At 37.9% G+C, this 9,152-nt stretch overlaps 1 protein-coding gene across 2 annotated transcripts in view; it reads left to right on the top strand.

Annotated features, from left to right (window-relative positions):
- Positions 1–9,152, top strand: part of galr1b (galanin receptor 1b) — a 244,086-nt gene that overhangs the window by 137,173 nt on the left and 97,761 nt on the right. Inside the window, exon 5 of one of the 2 annotated variants that reach the window (XM_051378148.1) lies at positions 3,785–3,838. The exons of the other annotated variant lie outside the window; for it this stretch is intronic. The gene's annotated coding sequence lies outside the window, so the exon portion shown is untranslated. The remainder of the gene's footprint in view (positions 1–3,784; positions 3,839–9,152) is intronic. 2 annotated transcript variants of the gene reach the window in all.

A 9,152-nucleotide genomic window follows, 5' to 3' on the forward strand; every position in this document is an offset into this window, starting at 1 on the left:
ATGGCTTTATTGGCATGACGTAACACTGTACATATTTTAAGACATTCTAAGACATTCCTCTTTGATAAAGCTTATAGTTAGGGCTGGATCAGGTGAGTCCTGAACCATCCCTTAGTTATGCTGTTACAGGCCTAGACTATCGGGGGATTTCCCATGGTGCACTGAGATCCTCTCTTCCTCTCTCTTTCTGCACTCATTCATGTTCCATTAATGCATGTTACTAACTTCACTTCTTCCCCGGAGTTCTTGTGCTTTCTCGTCTCGCAGGTTCTTGTCGATCCTGGTGGAGCCTCCTGCCATGGTCCTGCTAGATTGCCATTGCCAATACTGTTGTTGCTGTACACCTGTCTGTCTGTCTGTCTGTCTGTCTGTCTGTCTCTCTCTCTCTCTCTCTCTCTCTCTCTCTCTGTCTCTCTTTCTCTGTCTCTCACCCCAACTGGTCGAGACAGACGACCACCCACCTAGAGCTGAAGGATCTGTCCAAGGTTTCTGCCTTTTAACAGGCAGTTTTTCCTTGCCCTTGTCGCCAAGTGCTTGCTCATGGTGGTACTGTTGGGTCTCTGTAAATAATGTTTTAAAGAGTTCGGTCTAGACCTGCTCTATTTGAAAAGTGTCCTGAGATAACTTCTGTTATGAATTGGCGCTATACAAATAAAATTCAATTTAATTGAATTGAATATTACCAAAGCAAGCGTTTGGAATTAAAAATAATAAAAGTAACAATTAAGGAAAACAATATTTACAATAAATTAAATACAATCTATACTGTTGGTAATACTGTTACTATGATTGACTCAATCACAATCACAGTCACAATCAATCAATCTCAGTCAATAAATAATTAATTACAATGAATCAATCAATCAGTTTGTGTTAACTAAAAATGTCATTAAAACAGTAGTAAAGTAACAGGCTACAGTTAAAACAAGTAGTCTGTTGTCAATATAACAGTAATAACAAATTATTAAATACAATATATAATATATATAATATTAAAATATATTAAAATTAAAATAAAATAGATAGAAAAATGTAAACGTGTGTGTGTGTGTGTGTGTATATATATTTTTTAAAAAACAAAAAAAACAACTAAAACAATCAATTATTATCTCAGGACACTTTTCAAATACAGCAGGTCTAGACCGAACTCCTTATAACATTATTTACAGAGACCCAACAGTTCCCACCATGAGCAAGACCTTGGAGACAGCGGCAAGGAAAAACTTAATTTTAAGAGTCATCCAGTCCCTGAATTTCCAAAGCGAGAGTTGTAAGTAAGTAAGTCGGACTCATTTCCAGTGGGTGTTGGCCTCCGCCAGGGCTGTGCTTTGTCACCAATCCTGTTTGTGATTTTCATAGACAGGATATCTAGGCATAGTTGTGGTGGTGGTGGTGGGGGGGGGGTTGCAGTTTGGTGGGCTGAGGATTGCATTGTTGCTTTTTGCGGATGATGTGGTCCTGATGGCGTCATCGGCCTGTGACCTTCAGCACTCACTGGATCGATTCGCAGCTGAGAGTCAAGCAGCTGGGATGAGGATCAGCACCTCTAAATCGGAGGCCATGGTTCTCAGCAGGAAACCATTGGATTGTCTACTCCGGGTAGGGAGTGAGTCCTTACCCCAAGTGAAGGAGTTCAAGTACCTCTAGGTTTTGTTCACGAGCTAGGGTAGAATGGAGCAGGAGATTGGCCAGAGAATCGGGGCAGCAGGTATTGCGGTCACTTTATCGAACAGTTGTCACAAAAAGAGAGTTGAGCCAAAAGGCAAAGCTCTCGATCTACCGGTCGATTTTTGTTCCTACCCTCACCTATGGTCATGAGAGATGGGTCATGACAGAAAGAACGAGATCGCGGATACAAGCGGCCGAAATGGGTTTTCTCAAGAGGGTGGTCGGCATCTCCCTTAGGGATAGGGTGAGAAGCTTGATCATCCACGAAGGACTCGGAGTAGAGCGGCTTCTCCTTTGCGTAGAAAGGAGCCAGCTTAGATGGTTCAGGCATCTGGTGCGGATGCCTCCAGGGCGCCTCCCGAGGGAGGTGTTCCTGGCACGTCCAGCTGGGAGGAGGCCACGGGGCAGACTGAGGACCAGGTGGAGAGATTTTATCTCAACACTGGCCTGGGAACGCCTCTGGATCCCCCAGTCAGAGTTGGCCAATGTGGCCAGGGAAAGGGAAGTTTGGTTATTAATAAATATACACACATGAACTGTTCTAATATTAATAAATATACACATGAACTGTTCTAATATTAATAAATATACACATGAACTATATCAACCTGTCTATTAGACCCGATCCCAACTAGGCTGCTTAAAGAAGTTGTTCCCTTAATTGGCACTTCTTTACTGGATATGATTAATCTTTCTTTATTATCAGGATATGTACCACAGTCCTTTAAAGTAGCTGTAATTAAACCCCTTCTTAAAAAGTCCACTCTTGACCCAGGGGTTTTAGCCAATTATAGACCGATTTCTAACCTCCCCTTCCTCTCTAAGATTCTGGAGAAAGTAGTCGCCAAAGAGTTGTGTGAATTTCTACATAACAATAGTTTATTTGAGGATTTTCAGTCAGGATTTAGAGTTCATCATAGCACAGAGACAGCTCTGGTTAAAGTTAATAATGACCTTCTGACTGCTTCTGACAATGGACTTGTCTCTGTACTTGTATTATTAGATCTTAGTGCTGCATTTGACACCATTGACCATAATATTCTTTTGGAGAGACTTGAGCATCAAATTGGCATTAAAGGAACCGCACTAAGCTGGTTTAAGTCATATTTATCAGATCGCTCGCAGTTTGTACATGTTAACGATGAATCTTCAATAAATACTACAGTTAGTCATGGAGTTCCACAAGGTTCTGTACTTGGACCAATACTATTTACTTTATATATGCTCCCTTTAGGCAACATTATTAGGAATCACTCCATTAACTTTCACTGTTATGCAGATGATACGCAGTTATATCTATCAATCAAGCCCAATGAAATTAATCAATTATCTAAATTACAAACATGTCTTAAGGACATAAAATCCTGGATGACCTGCAATTTTCTGATGTTAAACTCAGAAAAAAACGAAATTCTTGTTCTTGGCCCCAAAAACCTTAGAGACTCACTGTCTAAAGATATAGTTACTCTAGATGGCATTAACTTGGCCTCTAGCACCACTGTCAGGAATCTTGGAGTTATCTTTGATCAGGATTTGTCATTTAACTCCCACATAAAGCAGACCTCTAGGACTGCCTTCTTTCATTTACGTAATATTAGAAAAATTAGACACATCCTATCACAGACAGATGCAGACAGACAGACAGGTGCACAGCAACAACAGTATTGGCAATGGCAATCTAGCAGGTCCATGGCAGGAGGCTCCACCAGGATCGATAAGAACCTGTGAGACGAGAAAGCACAAGAACTCCGGGGAAGAAGTGAAGTTAGTAACATGCATTAATGGAACATGAATGAGTGCAGAAAGAGAGAGGAAGGGAGGAGCTCAGTGCACCATGGGAAATCCCCCGATAGTCTAGGCCTATAGCAGCATAACTAAGGGATGGTTCAGGACTCACCTGATCCAGCCCTAACTATAAGCTTTATCAAAGAGGAATGTCTTAAGCCTACTCTTGAATGTGGTGAGGGTGTCTGCCTCCAGAACCACAACTGGAAGCTGGTTCCACAGGAGAGGAGCTTGGTAACTGAAGGCTCTGGCTCCTGTTCTACTTTTAGAGACTATAGGAACCACAAGTAGCCTAGCATTCATAGAACGTAGTGTTCTAGTGGGGTAATAGGGTACTATGAGCTCTTTAAGATATGAAGGGGCCTGACCATGAAGAGCTTTTTAGGTGAGGAGGAGGATTTTAAATTCTATTCTACATTTTACAGGGAGCCAATGCAGAGAAGCTAGTACAGGAGAGATGTGATCTCTTTTTCTAGTTCCTGTCAGTACTCGTGCTGCAGCGTTCTGAATTAATTGGAGCGTTTTAATGGACTTATTGGGGCAACCTGATAATAAAGAGTTGCAGTAATCCAGCCTTGAAGTAACAAATGCATGGATTAGTTTTTCTGTATCTGTCTGTGATAGTATGTGTCTAATTTTTGTAATATTACGTAAATGAAAGAAGGCAGTCCTAGAGGTCTGCTTTATGTGAGAGTTAAATGACAAATCCTGATCAAAGATAACTCCAAGATTCCTGACAGTGGTGCTAGAGGCCAAGTTAATGCCATCTAGAGTAACTATATCTTTAGACAGTCAGTCTCTAAGGTTTTTGGGGCCAAGAACAAGAATTTCGTTTTTTTCTGAGTTTAACATTAGAAAATTGCAGGTCATCCAGGATTTTATGTCCTTAAGACATGTTTGTAATTTAGATAATTGATTAATTTCATCGGGCTTGATTGATAGATATAACTGCGTATCATCTGCATAACAGTGAAAGTTAATGGAGTGATTCCTAATAATGTTGCCCAAAGGGAGCATATATAAAGTAAATAGTATTGGTCCAAGTACAGAACCTTGTGGAACTCCATGACTAACTGTAGTATTTATTGAAGATTCATCGTTAACATGTACAAACTGCGAATGATCTGATAAATATGACTTAAACCAGCTTAGTGCAGTTCCTTTAATGCCAATTTGATGCTCAAGTCTCTGTAAAAGAATATTATGGTCAATGGTGTCAAATGCAGCACTAAGATCTAATAATACAAGTACAGAGACAAGTCCATTGTCAGAAGCAATCAGAAGGTCATTATTAACTTTAACCAGAACTCTAAATCCTGACTGAAAATCCTCAAAAAAACTATTGTTATGTAGAAAGTCACACAACTCTTTGGCGACTACTTTCTCCAGAATCTTAGAGAGGAAGGGGAGGTTAGAAATCGGTCTATAGTTGGCTAAAACCCCTGGGTCAAGAGTGGACTTTTTAAGAAGGGGTTTAATTACAGCTATTTTAAAGGACTGTGGTACATATCCTGATAATAAAGAAAGATTAATCATATCCAGTAAAGAAGTGCCAATTAAGGGTACGACTTCTTTAAGCAGCCTAGTTGGGATCGGGTCTAACAGACAGGTTGATGGCGTTGATGAAGAAATGATTGAAGTTAACTGATGAAGATTGATAGCAGAAAAACAGTCTAAATATATATCTGAGTTTACATTAGTTAAAGTCCCTGAACCTGGAGAGCCACTGATAACTGTTGATGGCAGTTGGTGATTAATTTTCTCTCTAATAGTAATAATTTTATTATAAAAGAAGCACATAAAGTCGTTGCTACTTAAGTTTATGGGGATATGTGGCTCAATAGAGCTGTGGCTCTCTGTCAGCCTGGCTACAGTGCTGAAGAGGAACCTAGGGTTATTCTTATTTTCTTCTATTAGTGCTGAGTAATAGGCTCCTCTGGCATTACGGAGGGCCTTTCTATAAGTTTTAAGATTATATTGCCAAATTGAGCGATATTCTGATCATTTGGAAGAGGGACATTTCCTTTCAGATTTCCTAGCTATTTGCTTTAACTGGCGGGTTTGGTGGTTGTACCACGGTGCTAGTCTCCTATGTTTTAATAATTTCCTTTTTATTGGAGCGATAGAGTCTAATGTTGATCGTAGTGAGCCTGCAGCACTATCGACAAGATTATCAATTTCAGAGGGACTAAAGTCGTTATAGGATTCTGTTAAATTCAGACATGGCATTGAATTAAACACTGAAGGAATCTCCTCCTTAAATTTAGCTACAGCACTGTCAGATAGACATCTGCTGTAGGAAGTTTTGACTAATGGCTTATAATCTAATAGTATGAATTCAAAAGTTATTAAATAATGGTCAGATAGGAAAGGATTATGTGGGAAGACTATTAAATGTTCAATATCAATGCCATATGATAAAACAAGGTCAAGAGTGTGATTAAAACAATGAGTTGGTTTATTTACACTCTGACAGAAGCCAATTGAGTCTATTAATGATATAAATGCATTACAAAGGCTGTCACTGTTAACATCCACATGAATATTAAAATCACCTACAATAATTAATAAATATAAAACATGAACTGTTCTAATATTATTAAAAATACACATGAACTGTATTAATATTAATAAATATACAGCAGTGAGTCTCTCACAATCCCTCACCAACGTATAGGAGCAGAGGAGGTTTAAAGGCAAACGTGGAGTTAATCACCATGACAACATAACTCAGGTAAAACAGTTTCACCTGAGTTCACCTGAACTTATGTGGTTCTGCTGATCTGGTCAGACTGGTCCACCTGTTGATGGTTTAAATAAACTGAACCCAAACAGCACATCAATGGAGCTGTCGTCATGGTAACCGAGACACAAACATGTAAACAGAGTGGAGACAGGAAGTGTCTGACAGGAAGTACTTCAATGTGTTTGTGAACAGGAGGGAGAGAGAGACAGAGAGAGACAGAGACAGAGAGAGAGACAGAGAGAGTGTAAGTAACATGTCCCCAACAGCCTCAGGACAGCAACACCAACTCAATCAGACCAAACCAAATTATCAACAAGCAAAAAGAAAAATATATTGAATACTGGAAAGAATCGAGCAAAACACAAAGTAAATTACAATGTTATCTGACCCTAAAAAGAGGATTCACACTGGCAAATTACCTGAGCACAATAAAATGTCCTAAACTAAGAACAATGTTGACAATGTACAGACTGAGTGAACACAGCCTGGCCATAGAAACGGGTCGCCACAGACAGAACTGGCTACCAGAAGAGGAGAGACTCTGCTCCCAGTGTGACAGAGGACAGGTAGAGACAGAGCTGCACTTTCTAACCTCATGCCCTAAATTCAAAACTTTAAGAGAAAAACAATTTGCAAACATTTCCCAAATATACCCCGATTTAGAATTATTATCAGACACACAGAAACTCCCCTATTTACTGGGAGAAATGCCAAAAAGTCAAATTATTGCAGCAAAATATGTCTCCTCATGCCACGAACTGAGGACGACCAGTGGAAACTCTAACTAAAATAATATATATATAATTTTTATTTTCTAACACACACACACGCTTACTATTTTATTTATTTATTTTAATTTTTAATATATTATTTTCATTTTCTAACTTTTTTCTTCTTCTTTGTTATTACTGTTATATTGACAACAGACTACTTGGTTTAACTGTAGTTACTTTACTACTGTTTTAATGATATTTTTAGTTAACACAAACTGAAACATTGATTGATTCATTGTAATTAATTACTTATTGACTGAGATTGATTGATTGTGACTGTGATTGTGATTGAGTCAATCATAGTTACAGTATTACCAACAGTATAGATTGTAATTAATTTATTGTAAATATTGTTTTCCTTTATTGTTATTATTATTTTTAATTCCAAACACTTGCTTTGGCAATATGTACAGTGTTACATCGTCATGCCGATAAAGCCATTTGAATTGAATTGAATTGAGAGAGAGAGAGAGAGAGAGAGAGAGAGAGAGAGAGACACAGACAGACAGACAGAGAGAGACAGAGAGAGAGAGAGAGAGAGAGAGAGAGAGACAGACAGACAGATAGACAGACAGACAGGTGCACAGAAACAACAGTAGCAACAACTACACTAATAGTAGTGATTGATGATGACGAACATGAAGAAGATGATCACGCGACAACAGCAACGATGGGGGACAATGAGCAGTGACAATAGTAATAATAGTAACTGTAGTAATAATAATATTAATAATAATAACAAATATGCAGTCGAAGAGGCAGAAAAATAATAATTTCTTCCATTAATAGGGCCTTCACACGGTCAGTGCGAAGACAGGAGCTCAGTGCACAATGGGAAATGTATTTATTTATCATCAGAATCAGAATCAGAAGTAGGTTTCACACCTATGAGGAATGTGTCCTGGTGCATTGGTGCATAAAATATACAGATCACACAGAAATGGCACAGAAACTAACTAACTCTAACTGTGTTACAGTGTGGAAGTGAACAGGAAGTGACCTCATGTTGGTGGTTGTGTCAGCAGGAAGCAGCTGTCAGTGTGGGCGGACTTCAGTATGACATCATGTGGTTCAGTTTCTTTTTATTCATCTGATGGAAAAAACATCAACAAATGAATCTGTGGAGACTCCTGAGGTCATTGTGTACTGGTCTGTTTCCAGGAAATAGCCACAGCCTCAGTGTGTGTGTGTGTGTGTGTGTGTGTGTGTGTGTGTGGTGAGAGTGTCTGACATACTTTTCATCGCTGCTCCTGTTTGATCGACGCTGTTTTGATTTTGTCATAACTTGTTGCCGGGGCAACCCTTCCTGAAATCGCAGAGGGTAGATGACATACAACAACAACACACACACACACACACACACACACACACACACACACAGACATACACATACGCACATACACACACACACACACACATATATATACACAGTCATTATATACACTGTCATTATATATACTGTCATTATATATACAGTCATTATATATAGTCATTATATAAACTGTCATTATATATACTGTCATTATATAAACTGTCACTATATAAACTGTCATTATATATATAGTCATTATATAAACTGTCATTATATATACTGTCATTATATATACTGTCATTATATATACTGTCATTATACATACTGTCATTATATACACAGTCATTATATATAGTCATTATATATACAGTCATTATATACACTGTCGCTATATATACAGTCATTATATACACTGTCATTATATATACTGTCATTATACATACTGTCATTATATACACAGTCATTATATATAGTCATTATATACACTGTCATTATATATACTGTCATTATATACACAGTCATTATATATAGTCATTATATACACTGTCATTATATATACTGTCATTATATATACAGTCATTATATATAGTCATTATATAAACTGTCATTATATATACTGTCATTATATACACTGTCACTATATAAACTGTCATTATATATATAGTCATTATATAAACTGTCATTATATATACTGTCATTATATACACTGTCATTATATATACTGTCATTATACATACTGTCATTATATATAGTCATTATATATACGTCATGACACTCTCTAGCTTCATCTCATTCACCCATTCCATCCTTAAAATTAAATCTTCCACCATTCAAGCCTACATAAGTGGTATAAACTTCTTTATCAAAC

Source organism: Dicentrarchus labrax, unplaced genomic scaffold (genome assembly GCF_905237075.1).
Source record: "Dicentrarchus labrax unplaced genomic scaffold, dlabrax2021, whole genome shotgun sequence".
NCBI lineage: Eukaryota > Metazoa > Chordata > Actinopteri > Moronidae > Dicentrarchus > Dicentrarchus labrax.